This window comes from Abramis brama (assembly GCF_963993115.1).
Source record: "Abramis brama genome assembly, chromosome: 23".
NCBI classification, from domain to species: Eukaryota; Metazoa; Chordata; class Actinopteri; order Cypriniformes; family Leuciscidae; genus Abramis; species Abramis brama.
In genome coordinates, this window is record NC_139985.1 from 22550765 (window position 1) to 22571148 (window position 20384).

Below are 20384 nucleotides of genomic sequence, written 5' to 3' on the forward strand. Positions count from 1 at the left end.
TATTGCAGTGAACCATTTCAGTCGTCTATCAGGATCCTTAGGAATACGATAAAATGATTTCCCCTTTGCTTTCCTCCGCCTGTTCTGGCATCCAGGCGCACAGCAGCTGTCCACCATGTTGAAATTATAAGGTTTAAACAGTCTGGTTTTAAATTATCATTCGACCACTATCGATCATGCTATTGATACCAATGCCAAAATGGCGGAGTATCAATCGCTTCAATGCATCGCAGGCTCGACAAAACGCAATGTAGCTTTTGCTCGCGCTACACCGCTACTTGCTGCAAAAAGTAGTTAGCTACTGGAAAAGCAACACTGTTTAAAAAGCAACTGAGCTACTGCCAAGCTACTGAAAAAATGTAGTTAAGTTAGTTGGCAATTCCACGCAAAACTGTCACATCCATAACGCCAACACAATGCCATGGTATTTAGTTGGCGTTATGGATGTGACAGTTTTGCGCGGAATTGCCCTAGTAGTGTCGCTACTTGTAGTTAAGTACTCCCCAACACAGTGAAGCATGCTGGTGGCAGCATCATGCTTTGGGGCTGCTTTTCTTCAGCTGGAACTCGGGCTTGGTGAAGAGAATCATGAATAGCTCAGAGTTAAGCAGCTATCACCCTGTAGACCAAGACCGGTTGCCCACTAAAGCTAAGCGGAGTTGAGCCTGGTCAGTACCTGGATGTGAGACCTAGGTTGCTGCTGGAAGAGGTGTTAGTGAGGACAGCAGGGGGCGCTCACCCTGTGGTCTGTGTGGGTCCTAACGCCTCAGTATAGTGATGGGGACACTGTAGGCTACTGTCAAAAAAAGCACCGTCCTTCGGATGAGATGTTAAAAAAGGGTCTTGAAAAAGAGTAGGGGGTGTAACCCTATAGCATCCTGGCCAAATTTGCCCATTGGCCTCTGTCCATCATCATGGCCTCCTAATCATCACTATATGAATACTGATTAACCACTCTGTCTGCTCTTCACCAATAAGCTGGTATTTCCCCTTCCATATGTAAAGCGCTTTGAGTGCTGAGAAAAGCACTATATAAATGTAACAAATTATTATTATTAGGGGCAAAATTTTCGGGTATCTTTGATCTTTTTTTTTTTACAACTAATACTTCGCGAACTAGTCCTAGGTTTTTGGCCCGATCCTAGGAGGTGGCACTTTAACTGTTATAAAGGTGGAAAAAAACATTTTTTACATTTATAAATTACATTTAAATGACTGAAAAATGCTCTACGTAGAACTTCCCAAAATAAGGTGAGCATATTCGCTATATGATTCTGAAGAAGCATGCAAACTTTTACAGAGATCGGGCCATAAGGAGAGCTATTAAACTTTAAATGGAAAAAAAACAAAACAAAAAACACTATACTAATTTTTCCTCTCTGATGTAGCCTACAGTACATGCCACCAGCCTCGCCCTGCTTGCCACAACCTGAATAAGCCAAATTATATTAGGATATAAGGTCATTGAAAGTAGCAAAATAATTATCAATTAAAAGAAAAACAAACAATGCCTTTATCACTCCATCTTTTAAAAGTGTGATCAATAACAGACAGCAAAAACAAGTATATTGTTGTATTCAAAAAGAAAAGAATGTCATCGTTCAGAATTAGACGTGAATTTGGATTTTTTTTCCTGCAATCAAATATTGCATTATATTAGTATAACTATTAAAGGGCTTAAGACTGCATGTTCTTGTGATGTATAAGCAAACCAGTCTTGTCATGATGTAATTTTCCTACAGCACAACAATTGCTATATCATTAACAGCTGAGGTGATTGGCTGAAAACAACCTGGCATCAGAACTGAGCTGCCATGACTAAGATAGCAGGTTTCAAATAGTTTACTAGAAGTTGTTTTTTGTTTTTGTTTTTTTTGTGCCAGTCAAATGCTTTTGAGATGAATAAGAATGCTATACCATATGAAGCTGTTTTAGCAGAATGTTTGGACAGGAAGGAGAATGTACTAGCTAGCCTATACCTACATATTTTACTTTCTCGCTGTGTTATTATTTTCTCTTTAATTTATGCCAAATTACATCATTTTACTTCCAGATATACATTTTAAAGGAGATACACTTATGCCTGATAAAAAAAAAGAAAGAAAAAAATGATAAATGACTGCCGTGTTACCATTTATGAGGGCTTTTCTGAGGAGATATGTGAGGAAGCCTCTTCGTTTTTCCTGAGGGATAAATATGTGGTGAACTTGTTCTGTGATCTTCTCTCATCATCACTGACATCAGCCTTCCCAGCGGCGCGCATCAGGGAGCGCGCTCGACAATCAGAGCCCGAGACAGTTCATCTATGATTCGCTTCTTCACTCAGCTCCCTTTCAACGGATTAATACACGGTAAGAGTCCTGCTCTTATACTCATTTTCTTATGTTTTAAAGAATGTCATATCGTATTCATATTTGATTTTGTCAAATCTTTTGATGGAAACGTGAAGCTTTTTAGTGTGCATTTCGCTCGGGGGTTCATTTATTATTTACTATTAGACCAAAAAAGACACAACTTTTGCCTCTTTTCTATTCTTATTATTCTCATTTTCAGTATGTTCTCTGTTTCCCCCGTTTGTATTATTTTCAAATCGCAAAATGATGTTTGTCAGAAAGATGGTATGGAGAACAGTTTTGTTTTAAAACTAACCAAGATCAGCATTTCCACGTTTTTCTAACCAGGATACACCCTATACAATCGCCTTCTCTTCTTACTATAGACTACTTCATTGGTTTTTAAGAGCAAATATGTTTATTTTCAATTTAGCAATTTAATTTGCGTACTATTTTATTTTCCATAGGCCTGTGTATTTTATAGATTTCATTATTTTAAAGATAATGAATATAATATATAAGAAAGTGCGTCTGTGTGTGCGCAACTGTGAGACCCCAAGCTTGATCATATCTTTATGTTCATAATTGTAATAATAATAATAATAATAATAATAATAGGCTACGTTTAATTTACAGCGCCTTTCCAGAGCTCAAATCGCTTTAAATAAAAACATGAACGCCACAAAAACAGTAATTGTGTGACTTGATTTGAGTGGGCAGCTGAGTTTGAAAGCATGCAATTACATGTGAATTTTAATTAGACTCCAAATAAGGATCTAGCTCTTTTTTGCACACATCATTATACAAACTTGATCCATCTTTGTGACTTTAATGATTGATGGAATACCTTTGGTCAGTCTGATGTAGAAAGAATAATGTAGCAGATAATGTAAATAAGTAATAAAATAAAACAAAAATGAAAAAGAAGGTAAAATTATATAGTAAAATCGTATTAATTGTTGAACAGTAAATTGATAAAAAAGTACGTAATTTTACAGTAAACTTGTGAAAAATAAAAATTGAAATAAGTTAACATGAATTAAATTTTCAGAAAATTGATGTTTAACAAGTCAATATTGATAGAATTATGTTTTTATAATTATTAATTTATTTGCCTTCATGGCAACAGTTGCTGAAATAAATTTAGAAACTTTGTAATCATGTGGTCTTCTACTGTGTTATTATTATCAACAGATTTGAATAGCTCAAATATTATATTAACATAATATAAATGAATAACATATTTAGGAACTGCAACATTTATAGTGACAAAATGATGTCCTGTAATACTTGTAACAACAACCTGGCAACCGCAGCTGCCAGTTTTTATATCTTAAGTTTTACAACCACAAAAAACTTGAATCTTTGACTTCTGGACATTGTTTTAGATGCATTGTTTTCTGGCATCAGTAAATGCTGGAATTTCTTGTGTGCTGAATAGTCATATTTGCAGAGTTGCAAAGCTAGAAATGGAGCTGAAAAGCGTGATTGTCTTGTTTCTTTGTGGTCATTCTCTTGCTGCCATTGTTTGGAACAATTTTTTTTTTTTTACTTAAATGGCTTCAATATTGCTTGGTAATTGTGTGCTCCAAATGTGCGTTCTTCGTACAGAGCCACACTTCTAATCAATAAATGTTTTAAAAGATCACACATATTGATCATGTCATGCCATTCAGTGGTATCAAGACATCGACTGTACAATGCTGACTGAATATCAAAGAACTCATCAATACTATGATCGAATGACCTTCTGCTGATTCTAGCTAGAGTGTAATTGTTAAGATAGAACAGATGCTCCAAATGTAGGCCATCCCTCAAACACTTCCAATCGCTTCAGCAATTAAGAGACCCCAAAGCAGATCAATAAAGACCTTTGTGTGATTTGTTCTCCAGCGTCAGTGTCCTGCTGGCTAACTGGGAATTAGTCTTTGTTGGACACGGGAGACAGCTGGTCTATTGCTTAACAAATGAGACACTGTCACTCTCCCACTTATCTTATACAGAAGCAACTTTGATTCAACAGAGATGTTTCCATGTAGACTAGTTTTATGGTTGATCATATGGCGTGGTTCTCCACGTTGCCTTCTTTTTGTTGTCTTCACGCCTCACAACGTGCCAATAAAGACTGCAGAGTGTGTGTGCTTGTGCATCTGTCTGTTTTTTGGGACAGGATGAAGGAGTTTTCCCTGCTGTGAGGATGAGGAGCATTCTGCCAGGATGCTTAGCTAGAAGATAACGGGACACATTGCAGGGAGCCAGTTGTGATATCACTCTCTCACTTTTCCTGAGCTCTCTTGGCACCAGATGGATTCTCTTTATGGCAATTTTAACACTTAGCCTGTTGTTACATGCTTTGTATCCTTGACACTTTTAGAGCTGCCAAAACGAACAATGTGAGGTGTGAAATTGCTGAAACTGTTTGTTAAGGGATGGCTGCTCTGATTTTGTAGATGCGTTTATTTCCCTCTTTTGAAGCATTCTTTTGTTTGATTTTTATTTTATTTTAGGAGGCTGGGTGTGAAATCTTAAGGTTTCTGTCAACCTTATTTCAGATTCTCAGTGCAAGATTGGAAGGATGCAATTTGCAAAGCTAAGCACTTTTTTATTATTATCTTGATCTTAGTCACATATAATGTGCTTATACAGACCTGCAGCAAAATATCTGACAATAATTTAAAATAAATTATGTAATAAAGCAATACTCTTTTCCTGCATGAAGTATGAAATTGTACTTATGACATCACTGTTACAGGGATATTATTGGTTTTATTATAGACTGTGGCTTTGGGTTTTATTATACAATTTTAGCTTTGGTACAGTATCAGCCCCTGTCACTTCAGTATTGATACTAAATCAAACATTATATATATATATATATATATATATATATATATATATATATAAACTTTGTAATCATGTGGTCTTCTACTAGGTTATTATTATCAGTCCATTTTATGGTAAGACAGATTTAGCTCAAATATTATATTAACATTATATAATTGAATGGCATATTCATTTAGGAACTGCATATAGTGAAAAAAATGCTGTCCTGTAATACTTATAACAACAACCTGGAAACCACAGCTGGTAGTTTTTAGATCTTAAGTTTTACATCCACAAAAACTTGATTCTCAGACTTCTGGACAATGTTCTAGATGCGTTGTTTTCTGGCATCAATAAATGCTGGAATTTCACGCACGCTGTATAGTCATATTTGCAGATTTGCAAAGCTTAGAAATGGTGCTGAAAAGTGCGATTTTCTTGTGTCTTGGTCATTCACAGTGCTCCTCAGGCAAAGAACATGTGAGACTTAATATATGTATACATATATATATATATATATATACATGTTCTCTGCCTGAGGAGCACTGTTTCTAAGACAGACATAGCTTGCTATTGCATTCCAAATCCGTCACTTGAGGCTCCATTTCACTAGAGATGCTACCTATGTAGGTAGAAGACAGCAAGAAAGCTCACTAGTTTTGTAGCAGAATATTATTGAGGCTCTTCAAAAGTGCCACCCTTTCTTGATGACTATTCTTGTCTTCACGGTCTGGGAGATTTAGTGGGTGTGAATCGGGCATGGGTAGCATCCCCTCATGTCATTTAGAGTCCAAACAACTGCTTCTACACATCAAACATGACCCAATTCACACACAAACTCAAGTAAACCCTAACTGAGGTAGACCTACATATACTTCCCAGAATAGAAACCAATTAGAGTTAGCTAGTAACGACTCAGAAAATATTCTCTGTCCCGTATGTGGTCTATATCCACCTCATTCAGTATCAGACAACTCTCAAAAAGTTGTAACTTTCTTAGATCTTCCAGTTGAGGAAGTATAGAGAAAAAGCTTCAACCTTTCATCTCTTTGAAAAGCTTTTTTTTCTCCTGCTTTGGGTAGCAGGGGTGCAGCAGATGGCTTATGGAGCCCCAGATCTCAGCAGGAGGAGATGTTGAAGACCTCACAGTGGAAGCTCTCTCCCTCCTCTTGAAATGTCACTGAGTTCATTAGTGAGCTTCACATTCCTTTCAAACTTTTGCACAATATCATCCAAGTCGCTTGTGGAGGCTTTTATCAGTTATTCACACAGTGGTAGGATCTGAACACCATGTTGTGCTCACACATATCCTCTGTGGTTACTCCACCCCCCTTGCTTTTTTTCTTTCTGTTTTTCTTTCATTCTCTTTCTGGTTCTGGGTCTCGTTGTCTTTCACTGAATTTCCAGCACCATCCCAGGCTCCATGCTGTGACCCTTTGCTGAATATCTTATATAATCTAAACTTGCCTGCCGTTGCTCTACAGACTACTGAAGTACTACTGCATGAATCCACTGAGATCTCTGTTTGTTGTGGCTATACTTCTATGTCTTGTATCTCATATGAATGTGTCTGACATTGAAGCATGTGTTTGTGATTTGTTTCTCGTGTTACTGCAGAGAACTAGGTTACTGGAATGCTTTTCCATAGGATATATATTTGATTATTTCAGTCAGATAGATTATTAAAAATATTAACATATTCAAGATATACTGGAATAATTATTTTGGTTGATGACCAGTGCTATTTTAGTATAATTCAGACACTATGATAGTTACATACATATTTTTTAATTAGTTTTTATTAAATGTTTTTTATCCATTTTTAGAATTTTTTTTCACTAATTTTTTCACTATTTAAGAACTCGATGTTTTTGCTATTTTTAGTTTTTTTTTTTTTGTTAACTATAATAACCCTGCTGATGACAAATTTGACTATTGAATATATTCTTGTTTCCCCAAGCCAGGGATTCCCAAACGTTTTTGTCAGCCGAATACCTTATATTGACCGCAATATTTATTTGTAGTAATTTAACAACATATTCACATGGTCAAGATTTTCTGATGTCGGTTGATGGTCACATGCCATGCAGGTAAACTATGGAAGGCATTTTCTGCCAAATTTAAATAAATAAATGATTAAAATGAAAATTAAAACCAGATTAACGATTTCATTACAGAAAACAGTATGCAAAATATGTGACAAAATTGAGAATGAAATTAAATGATTTCATTTTCACAGCATTATCCCTGTCAAATTGAAAAATAAAATGCAATTGGTGATTTCACATTTCATTTTCACTACAGTCTCGAGGCAAGACTGCCAATATTAAAAAGAAAAGCCAAACGTGAAAAAGAAACTACAAATACAGTTTTTACAATGCTCTTTAGTAACGCTCACGCAATAATAGTGACACAATTCAAATACAAATGTAAATTTTCGTTTTCATTTTAATTCCTCTTTTATTTCACAGTTTTCATTTTCAAAGACAACCTGCATGCAAATTCTATGTTAATGAGTGGGTGTGGCTTATTCTAGTAACGGCGCTAGAGGCACGCCTTCTGTAAAGCGAAGTCGTCGACATCCCGTGTGCATGAGTTGAATGTGTGAAACTAAATTATTTAAATGTGATTATATTGTAATCGAGACGACGAGATATGGCGAAATCTGTTAGTGAGCTTTTGCGGGAAGCTGCTGCAGCATTAGAACATGGAAACAACCAGCCTGACCATGTTAGTTATGATGTTAGACTCAGACTAGACCATAATCGACGATGAGGTTCATTCATGTATTAGGCTGTTTTGGAAATTCAACTATTTGGGTGTACAAAGGTCTTAGTAACACAGTTTCTACAATGTTTCATATTCGCGTCGTGCCTAACAACGCCCTTCAGCCGTGACTTATTCAGATACAGCACTAGCCTGTAGCCTATCTGTCCGCTGTTTAACTGTTACGTGTCTTTTGGTTATTTTAAGTTTGTGTACAAAAAGAATCACAATGCTAATTTTCATTTCCAGTAACAACTTCTGGATGAGTTCGAGAAAGCGACTGTACCTGCATTTACAGTAGGCTAGATATAGCATTTTCCTTCAGGTCAGTCCTATATTCATAATAAAAAATTTGAATGTCCGGTGTGATATCTTGTACTTTTAACAGTTAATAGGGGTTGTCCGTGCCTATAGTCATGTCAGTTGCGTCTTTCTTCTCCGTGATCACAAGTTTGAGTCATTTCAAAAGTCTTCTCTACTGACTGACTGACTCACTCATTAAGACAGTCTTTGTCTCCATCTAATGGAGAAATAATGTAACTTATTCTGTTGCTTTATGGTCAGGGACTATTTTTTTTTCTCCAGCGGAAGGAATTGGCTTTTAGTGATTAATTTGACTTCATGAAAGTTGCATAGATACATATGTTTCGGGATTAATATTTGTATTGCGTGGTAACCGTTTTATAAAAGCAATAAGGTACTCTAGGCTAGTGCTGTATCTGAATAAGTCACGGCTGAAGGGCGTTGTTAGGCACGACGCGAATATGAAACATTGGCCGAGGTTCTCGGTTAAAGCCAGTGGGTATTAATGTCTGGCTATAATTGTTGTAGAAATTGTGTTACTAAGACTTCTGTACACCCAAATAGTTGAATTTCCAAAACAGCCTAATACATGAATGAACCTCATCGTCGATTATGGTCTAGTCTGAGTCTAACATCATAACTAACTAGGTTATGAATTCTAGCTTTACAGAAGGCGTGTTTCAGCACCGTTACTAGAATAAGCCACACCCACTTATTAACATAGAATTTGCATGCAGGTTGTCTTTGAAAATGAAAACGAAAATGAAAACTGAAATAAAAGAGGAATTAAAATGAAAACGAAAATTTACATTTGTATTTGAATTGTGTCACTATTATTGCGTGAGCGTTACTAAAGAGCATTGTAAAAACTGTATTTGCAGTTTCTTTTTCACCTTTGGCTTTTCATTTTAATATTGGCAGTCTTGCCTCGAGACTGTAGTGAAAATGAAATGTGAAATCACCAATTGCATTTTATTTTTCAATTTGACAGGGATAATGCTGTGAAAATGAAATCATTTAATTTCATTCTCAATTTTGTCACATTTTTTGCATACAGTTTTCTGTAATGAAATCGTTAATCTGGTTTTAATTTTCATTTTAATTATTTAATTTATTTATTTAAATTTGGCAGAAAATGGCTTCCATAGTATACAAGTGTAATATTTAATCTTTTTTATTGTTTTATTTTAATAGTTTTAGTTTTTATGACTGAATGAATTATTAGCTTTTCATCAACTCACACCATTACTATTATTATTAAACATCACTATTATTATTGGTCATACTAGGGTTAGTGATTTGAACATTTAACTCCAAGTATTATGCTCAGGGAATTAACTAACTTGCTAACTTGGACAACATCTCAAATTCTGCAGCATTTTGAGAACAGGTGTGTTATTACACACACACATACACACACACACACACACACACACATATATATATATATATATATATATATATATATATATATATATATATATATATATCCTTTATATTTACAACCATATATTTCATTAATTTATATAATTTTAATTTACCAATCTGCTTGAAGCTTTGAAACTTAAAGTACCACTATTTTTTTAATGTACTGATGACCACCATAACAATCAACACAGGTTCATTGGAAAAACATGCCTCTACAGAATCAGAATCAGAAAGAGCTTTATTGTCAAATGTGCTTGCACAAACAAGGAATTTACTTTGGTAGGCTATTGAAGCTTCTAGTACACACATATACAGTAAATATAACAAGGCACATAATAACATTCAAGAATAACAAATATAAAAAAAGTATAAAGACACAGGTTTAGTCAGAATAAACATTTACACACTCTAAAAAATGCTGGGTTGTTTCAAGCCAAATGTGGGTCAAATATGGACAAACCCAGCCATTGGGTTACATTTCTTAATATTTTTTTTTAACCCAACGGTTGGGTTTGTCCATATTTGACCCAAATTATAGAGATTATACAGATAATGAACATATTTACAGTATTGTGGATAATAATATGAATAAAAAGGACTAAATGAATTTACAAGAATATTGCACAAAAAAGTGGGGTATTGCATTTGTAAGGCATTTAACTGTTCAAGAGGGAAATAGCCTGTGGGAAGAAACTGTGTGCCTAGATGTTCTAGTTCCTAGTGATCTGAGGTGCCGTCCGGATGGCAACAGTTCAAACAGGTGGTGTCCAGGGTGAGTGGAGTCTGTGATTATTTCACCTGCCCTTTTCCTCACTCTGGAAGAGTACAGGTCATGGAGGGTGGGCACCAATAATTCTCTCAGCAGTCTGGACTGTCCGTTGTAGTCGCCTGATGGCTGATTTGGTAGCTGAACAAACCAGACAGTTATAGATGAACACAGGACAGACTCCATGACGGCTGAGTAGAACTGTGTCAGCAGCTCCTATGGGAGGTTGAACTTCCTCAGCTGGTGAAGGAAGTACAACCTCTGCTGGGCCTTTTTCACAATGGAGTCAATGTGATTGTCCCACTTCAGGTCCTGAGAGATGGTGGTGCCCAGGAACCTGAATGACTCCACTGCTGCCACAGTGCTGCTTGTGATCTTGAGGAGGGGGAGTGATGGGGTGTCCCTCCTAAAAAGTCCACTCTCATCTCCACAGTTTTGAGCGTGTTCAGCTACAGGTTGTAATGACTGCACCAGACAGTTGTATGACCTCCTGTCTATCTCCTATGCAGACTGAGTTTCCCCAGTCTCACTAGCTGCTGCCTATCTGTCAGAAAGCTGGTTACTGACAGATTGGTGTGGACACGAAAAGCTGGGTCCATTTGTATGATAGAAGATCTTTGAGCGAGTGCAGACAGAGTGACGAATCATTCATGATGAACGATCATTCACTACTACTCGCGCGCCGCATACTCTTCATACGGCTTTGCTTCTCTGCATTGGTCGTCGAGTAATTTTTTCTTCTCAGAGTTTAAAAGGATATGGTGGCACAATTATTTAGTCTATTATTTTCATCACTACCACGACAGCAAAAACTGCACATTGAACCCAGTTTCAAGAATTTTTTTTATGCTATACAATTCCAAATTTAGGGGGAAGCTTGTTGACACGGGGGCTTAGGTCACTTTAGATTAGGCCACGGAAAACCTGAAAAAGTGCTTTAAACAAATCTTTATTGGACATTAATTGCATTAGTATTAAGTGTTCCTTAAAATATTTACAAATACAATAAACACACACACACACACACACACACACTGGGTATCCATGTTTTATGGGGACTTTCCATAGAAATAATTTTTATACTTTATACAAACTGTATATTCTATCCCCTAACCCTAACTCTACAGTATAGACTCATACAGTATTGACATATTGACAGCATTGTGATTTTTTTTAAATTTGTTTTAAAAAAGTGGTTATGTTTAGCTTTGGGGATAAGGTTGTGTGTGTGTGTGTGTTTGGGGGGGGGGGGGCAAATATCTACTTTTCTAAGTGATCAGACATACTCTTATGCCTAGCAGACTAATGCGTGGGGAAAAAATCCTGTATACTTACACGAGGGACCCCAGCCCAGTTTTAGGACTCAGAATATTATAGAGATTTCTGGGTGGACCAGTTAGCAATGTCCTAGCAACCACCCTGAACAACTACAACAACGTGCTAAGAAACTATCATAACACCTTTAGTAACTACAAAACAGCATGGTATAAGCTACTAAGAACACCTTAGCAACAACATAGAAACAGCACACTAGGGTAACATACAGTGAGGCATCTGCCATTTTCTTCAGAAAATGTGTAAATCTGCAGTAATTATTAGTACTGAATAACCGTTTCTTACTGTCAAAGTCCAATTTAGCATTGAGAACTGGTATACAAATTGGATATTGTTTTGATCAAGTTCTTTTAGAAATCTAGAAATAACATAGCAATTGTGTGTAGAACAAATAGGCAACATTTTTACAGCCAATGGCTGTATTATTGATTTTGCACAGCCCAGCATCTTTATAAATCATGCATTGGATACATAAGATTCCCCACCCCCTCAACATCTCTCCTCTCTTGTCATCTCACGGTCAGCATCTAACCTTAAGGCTGAGCACTGGGCCTTTGCCATACCTTGCCAGGTGTTGTGTATGTTTACCATGGCTCCTATTTAATTGATGTGTGGTCTTCGTGGGTGAGGTCCTATCAAGCCCCGCAGGGTGCACGAGTCACGACCCCCACATCTCAAGACTTAATTTCATCCTTCAGCCCCCTCAGAGGTCCACCTGTTAGTCCCATGACAGTGGGCAGTTTTTGTTTTGGATCAGCATGAACTCACATCACCCAGACTATAAATTTCTAAGGCCCTTTCAGGAATCTGAGCAGCTTCCTGACATTTTTTTCTTCTTTTTTTAATGTTCGATTGCTGTTCATTTCTTTAGTTATCTTCAATGTTGTTTTTGTGTGGTGGATGAGAGACTAATGAACTACCAACAAACACATTTGTCATACTAAAAATTCTACGGGGGAGCGCTCATACTGAATAGAGACTAGCAATTGTGTGAAAACTAAAGCTCAGCAGTCGCTCCAAACCCTCTCCGGCTGTGAAAAGCACACAGTGTGTACAACTGACTGATAAAGTCCAAAACAGTCCGTGTGTATTCCCTAATGAAGTGCCTGCAACTCCTTTTTCTGGCAGGAGATTTGCTACCCTGCCTCATATGCAATTTCCTTCACTTAGCCTTTGTAGACGAGTTCTTAAATAGCCCACAATAAAGTCCCCTGGTTAGCAACTCTACACAACTATCTCTGCAGGGTGTGAGGTGCATTTGTGCATCTCTGGCTGATAAGGCTGGTCCAACTATCAACCCACACAAGATCAATACCCCATCCTTATTGATTAATCATATGCCGCTGTCTTAGCAGAGCGGAATGGCTGCCTAAGCGGAGTGCCAGGTTGATGAACTACCCCTTTCCCACATTGAAGAAAGTCTCAGAGAGACCTAAATATGCTAATGCTGACATCAACACAATGTAAACACACCCCTAATCCCATTAAAGCATGCCATAAACTCAATACAAACACTAATTTATACTAATGCTAATGGTAGCACTAATACAATGCTAAAACCGATATGTACACTGCCATTAGCAACTCAAAATGAACACTACTACTATGATTATGTCCTCTGACTTTCATTAATTCAAATAAATTCAATCTAATTGTAAACTTTAAAGTAATTTTTACATGCATCCAAACAAAGTGTCTGCACATGTAAAGAGCATTACATGTCAGTGAAGCATAGCATTGAAATGTTTTCAGGTCCTGTTAATGAATACGTTTACATGCACATCAAATTCTATATCCGGCATAATTCAAATACAATGTTTATGCATAAAGCCATTGGAACATTCTTGTGTAGTGTACAACAGGGCCAAAGGCGCCCCAGGGCAAAAGGCGCATTGGATTTTAGTCTCTTATAAAACCACTAGATGGCACAAAAATTCAGCTCAGCACTTTTCTTAACAACGATTTTTTATGATGCACGTGGAAATTTAGCTGATCCTTGACGCGATTGCGGACAGCAACGCAAAGTTTATTCTGTGATAATTTTAATGTTTTTTTAAATGTTGTAGATTTATGTAGCAAATGAGAATCGATAAAGTTATTGACTATATTTATAACTGTGGCTGTTTCAGAGGAACGAGAGTGGGATCCAGATGCAGCAAACATGTATTCAAAGAAACATAATAAAAGTAAATCCAGGCAAAACTGATAAATGCAGACACGGGCAAGGAAGGCAAACAAAACTGACAACACACGCACCCATAACATCCATAGAAGGACAACACCAGACAAAGAACATGAGAAACACTTGGGTATATATTCACTCAAGGGGAGATTGGCGAACAAGACACACCTGGGAACAATCAAGAACTAATCAACAAGAAAAACTACAAAGGACTACAAAACATAAAAGTCCATACAAGACAAGGGGAACACAAGACAGGAATCATGACAATATTATTGATTATATCTTGTTAATGTTTTTCAGTTTTGTTCAAGGTAATTAAAGAAAAAGTTTTCCAATAAAAATCAAAACTATTTCCAAAGAATGTAGCGTCCACCAGTCAAACACGAATTTATAAAGAAATCCAAGAGCATGACATATAATATTCCAGGAGGTCACCAAGCACCCCAGGGTGACACGTTAAAGTAAGAATAATGTTTTTATGCAATAAAGGCTCATTGGAAAGACATGCCATTACGTATATTTTTTGTAAAATACCAAACGCATACCAGTACATAAAGTACAATTCACCGCAGCGGCAGTAAAAGATCAGCATCTTTTCCATTACATAATTAGCTCCATATGGCTTTTCTGACTTAGTAAACATGTTCAGAAGCTCACCTTCTCACCTTTATCAGACTTGAAACACAAGTCTGATAAAAGAGCTCAAGGACTTGTGGAAGCAAGCGAAAATGGCATGATTGCTTCAGCAAATAAATTTTTATCTTACATTTGCTTTTCACTGTAAAAAATTTCTAACCTCTCCAAGTCAAAATTTTCTAGTGACTGGTCACATCTAAATTTTTAAACTGGCCCAAGTGCAATTCTTGTTGCAATAGTCTGTTAACATTGGCTCAATGAGAAATAATACGTCAGACTAATTGAATTTTTTTTTTTTTTACAGTGTTGTTAACACTATCGGTTAAGTTTAGGGAAGGTTTAGTTGGTATTGTCTAACACAGTAGAGTGCTGCAGCTGTGACGTCAAAACCCAGAGGGTTAATTTGCCAGCGGTTACCTCAAGATTTTCCTATGGGTTTTTATAGTGTTTTTTTTTTCTTTCTTTCTTTCAGTTTATGAGTAAAATTAGGTCTGTGGCAAACAAAACTTGACGGTACTTGGGACGTTTTGTACTTACAAATAAACTGCACACACTTACACCCAAAACATTCTTATCTAGTTACTTATTAGAAAGATTTTTTTTTAAATAAACATAGCTTAAAAATTCAATAAAATGTTTTCGATATGTGTGTCATTTATGTTGTAGAGCGAAATGTCCAAGTATCATCAAGGTATGTTTACCACAGTCCTTACTTATAAATTGAAAAACACATTATAAAAACCTATAGGCCTACTGGCAAATTAGTCTTCGGGGTTTTGACATCACGGCTGCAGCACTCTATAGAACTTTTTTGTGCCACTCTTTGCAGAAATGTTGTGACAGGCACATTTTTCAATGAGCCTGTGTTGTTTGCGGTTTTATAGTTATATTACTTGAATAAATGTCTAATCAATATATAGGCCAAATATGTGGAGCAATACAGGGTTCTAGTGCCACTGTAGCTCCTAAAATAATTATCTATGGATGAGAGTACATGGCAAAGATTGGTGGGAGAAAGTTGTCCTAAACCCTGCTGTGTGTGCAAGACATTTTTGAATCTGATTGTGGAAGTGAAAGATGTATAATATAGTGCAAAACTGAGTTGTTAGACTCCTCACTGGGACTTGTACATTTGAGCCAGTATCTCCTATTTTATCTGCACTGCAATGGCTGTCAAATAAAGAATTGATTTTAAAATTCTACTATATGTTTATAAAGCACTTAATAATTTGCCCCCTCAGTACCTGACTGATCTGCTCCGTCTGTACACTCCTTCTAGAACTCTGAGATCCAGTGATCTCTGCTTACTCATCGTGCCTAGATCCAGGCTTTAAGGCCATCGCGCTTTTGTTTTCTCTTGATATTTATTTTCTCTTGCTTTCAATACTCCTTGACCATAGGCTGGATTATTATTTTACTATTGTTGTGTGCTTTTTAATTTTGGTAGTTTTATTTTTCTATTTTCTTAGTTTTATTCTTTTCTGTGCAGCACTTTGGTCAGCCTTGGTTGTTTTTAAATGTGTTTTATAAACACATTTTCTATTGCATATTGTTATATAAACCATGGCATATTAAACTCTTCTCATTACCGCCAGTTGTACCAGACTCTCATTATTCTGCTTTATTTCACTGAGCTTGATTCATTACCTAAATCAAAGCACTGAGATACCAATTAAAAGGCAATAATCGTGTGAGATGGAGCTGCAATCTAAGTCTTCTTAATGTGCTCTCCAGTCACCAAGGCAATGAAGAGCAATGTCCTCCAATGATAGTTGTACATGCGTCTTAAGCGGCAAAACATTTTTAAGCTTTTTTCTTTAATATGTACTATATGGAATGCTGTACAGATTGGGATCTTCATATATTCAGCCAGCCCAAATGAATAATGGGTGTACTTTAATTTTCTCAAAACTTTCACATATAAAGAAATTAATAGGGTGATAGGGTAAGTGTCATTTGTGCATGTTCCCTCCACTTTTTGAAAAATAAAAATAAAAAAACACCTGGCGAGGCCTATGTGTTACGTTTAGTTTCATTTTGTTTTCCATGGACTTTTTGCTTGTATATTCTTGTTTCCTGTGTTTCCTTCTGGTTTCCTTTGTTCTAGTCACTAATTTGTTTCCATAGTAACTGATTGTGCTGTACACCTGTTTCTAGTTTAGTGGCTCATTATTTCCTGTATATTTAAGACCTGTGTTTGGTTCAGCCCTTTATTCAGTATTTTTCTTCATGCAGATGCCAAACTACATTACAAGTTACATATTTTCTACTCCTGTGATTTAGATGACCTTCTTTGTTTATGTTTATAAATAGTTAAATGGCTGCTGTTTGATCCACCTCTCTGCCACCAAAATCTCCAATCTGTCGTTTAATTATCTGTAGGGGTGACCCCGAATAGTCGAAGATTCGATGCTTCGATTGGAGGAGCCTGATTCGACTACCGATCTCACGGTCGAATCTTCGCAGAGGTGTTATGAAACGAGGATCATGCCACTTTGGCTATATGAGGGCGCTCAATGTCTGGTTTTCTGTCAATACGTTAATATTCAGCCTATTATGATAATGCTGTACTGTATATAAAAATGTGCAAAGAAATAAGCTTTTAATAAATATTTTTTAACGTGCGTGAATAAATCCAAACACCTCGCGTCCGCGTGACAGATTTAAGTTTCACTTTCAATCCGTAACCTAGAGGAGCGTCTTGGCGGCAAGGATTTAAATCTTTAAAATAACAATGTCTGGGATAAGAAAATATAAAGTGTGGATGTACACCGTCAGAAAGGATATTCTCCCAGGCTGGATTTAGCATCAGGAAAACCATGATCGCACTTCTGCCGGCCAACGTTAACAAGTTTCACGTTAGAATGTAGGCTATTTTATCCGCGCGCACAATTTGAAAAGACTCCAACGGACACAGAGTCACAGACAGAGTGAAAGATTGGATTTGTTCTCTCGATCAGGTATAGGGTAGCCTACAAGGGATTTCAAAACTTTTCAGCCGGTTCTAATTTGATTTTTGGATGCTGTGAGTGTGAACATTTTTAGCTAAAAAGACTGCCACTCCAGTTTAGCATTTATTGTTGTTTCTGCAGTTAAAAAGACAAAGTTGAAAATTCTGGCTAGCCTACTATCGTTATTTTAATAATTTCTTTATTTTTATTTAATTTATTGATCTGTCAGGGTTATCTAATCTAACTATTTGTGGCTTGTGTTTTGAATATGTTCCCCTGCACTTTAGGCATTTTGCATGTGTACATTTGCTCATCTTGTGACTTGATTCTGATTTATTTCGTTTTGTATTTTTATTTATTAGAAAGGTATATTCTGTTCTAATTTAATTTAGTAAATTAATTGTTTATTTTTTCGGTTTATCGATGTTGTGGTGTATAGAGCCTGCTCGCACAGGTAGGCCTAATTTAGCCGATTTAATTTGATTTGTATGTGAAATGCAAATCCTGTCTGTGGCCTTTCTGGAGTTATTTATGTTATTTCTTAGTTTTATTGATCCAAAATGTTTTTATACATTTTCCTCTATATCTTTGTGTGATTTTCTGTACATCGCGGCTTTGAAATGTTAAAGCCCCGCCCCCATACACATGATTCGACTATTAGTCGACTATAAGCAAGACATGACGATTCTGATTCGACTATGAAAATCCATAGTCGGGGACACCCCTAATTATCTGTATAATTTAATTCATTAATGTACCACAAAAAAACATTTGTGCCAGGTAAAATGGATCTGGTGACAAAACTGTAAAATGGCTGCCTAATGAGCATATCTTAATATGTACATCTTAACAAATGAGGATTTCACTTGCATATTTCTACATGTGTAGCTACCTTTTCAGTGCAGCCCTTAGGAAATCAGCATGCAGTGTATTTGGTTGTGACTGCATCTAGCAATTTTTTTTCTATTATTATTAACAGTCCATTGGAGTCATTAACCATGCCTTTCAAATAAGGGCTATGGGCACATTTCTAGTATGTATCTTCTCAATTTCTACATTGAATGTGAAATTGAATTGGCCTAAATAGTCTTACTTGTGGAATCTTTAGCATCAAGTGATTTTGGTTTGGAATAAAATTGTCTTTTTGGGCAATTTCATATTTCGTGCTCTTCTTTTCACTTGCTAATAAAGGCAGGAAGTTTGTTATCACTAGAAAAAAAAGTGGTTTGATCACACAAGCCTGATACCACATAACCGGTTAAATGAATGGTATTTTCTGGTAAGCTTCATTGCTATTCCTCATCAACAATACACAAAATGCATGCAAACTTTACTTCCAGAGTTTCCCACAAGTAATTATTGGTGACATTCTTAAATCATTCTGACATGACTTGAATCCATCATAAGAATAGCCTTACTCTATCATTACAAATATGACAAATAATCAGAAATATAAAGACATCTTAGGTGTAAAGTTAGCATGTTTGTATCAGTCTTAAATGCAGGGATAGATGCCTGCTGTTTGAGGCAACGTGAGCAGCTCTCAGGGACAAAATACAGAGTGAAGGGGCCAGATTTACTAAGGGGAAAATCTGAGGATGAGAGGTGACCTCGGATGATCAAAGTAAGACCCATGTCACTGATTTGCATGGTGAGATGCATGGTAAGAACCTCCTCATAAGCTTGACTTTGATATGCCACCTGAGGAAAGATTCTTCCTTTGGATCCTCTTATTCTTGGCCTAGTGGGAATCCAAACATGATATTTAGTCTGGCAAGTTTTCTCAACACATTTAGGTTGCCTTTGAGCTCTTGTTTATTTCATGTCAAAGCAAAGCAAGGCTATTATTTAAATATGTAAGTATGTTTGTGGGTGTACTATGATGCTCTGGTTTGAGATGTCCTGATTTTAACTTCTAGCCAATGTGTTAGTCAAAAGTTTTTTCCTTAAAATTGTGTCTTTTTTCCAGTTTTGATGAATTTAAGCTTAGCTAACTAAGATAAGTTATAATAAGCATTATTATAATGGGGATATTGGCCATAACATCCAACATTTGTGTCAGGGCTGAATTCTTGTACACAAACATTGAGAAGTGCAGTTGGATGTTATGAGTGGTCTGTCAACATAATTGGATATAATGAGTAGTCTGTAAGTGTGTTAACAACATGATGATGATTAATCTATTCATTCATTCAAAAATACATTAAAAATGTAATTTATACATAAAGTGACTTTAATAACACATTTTCCATGATGAGTATGTTTTCAGGTTTTTAAATTATAATAATGATATTTTTTGTGGTGAAAAGAAACTACAACAAATATATAAATATTTCTTTGCGTTCTCTTTTTCCCCAATAGCAAACTCTACGATAACATTTCTATGAGGAAAAATATTGAGAGATAACAAATGTTATATTAGATACATTCATTCAGCAGCGTTAAGGTTCTTGCACACTGAGTACGAAATTCTTGTCCGAAATTTTCGGATCGGGTTTGATTTTCTGCATTTTTTGCATCCGTAGCAAGCATTTTGAGAGGTGTTTTGACAATTCAGAGCCACCGAATGACGAAAAACGCATACGAAAATTTCAGACTCAATGTGCAAAGACCTTTAACCAGTTTTCAGTGATTTTATGCAAAGGTAATAAAGCACAAAGTATAGAGTTATAAATGTATATTCAACTTTTTAAAAATGAAAATATTAAAATTGTTGATAGATTTATGATCTCCAGCTTAACTGCAGAAACGTGTAATGACAGCATTTGAAAAGGGTCCATTAGTCTCTTACAATATCAGATAATTTGATGACTTTAAGACAAATCAGTGTTAGTTCTACACGTCATGTGGTGCGACCT

General features: G+C 36.2%; 1 protein-coding gene across 6 annotated transcripts in view; it reads left to right on the forward strand.

Moving 5' to 3' along the window:
* The first annotated feature begins 2190 nt into the window (after positions 1 to 2190).
* Positions 2191 to 20384, forward strand: part of draxina (dorsal inhibitory axon guidance protein a) — a 70244-nt gene continuing 52050 nt past the window's right edge. For 2 of the 6 annotated variants that reach the window (XR_014604409.1, XM_084101952.1), the window contains exon 1: positions 2199 to 2351. The gene's annotated coding sequence lies outside the window, so the exon portion shown is untranslated. Of the gene's footprint in view, positions 2352 to 5306; positions 6349 to 16956; positions 19151 to 20384 lie in introns of those variants that run through there. The other 4 variants (XM_084101951.1, XM_084101948.1, XM_084101949.1 and 1 more) reach the window with 4 other exon arrangements.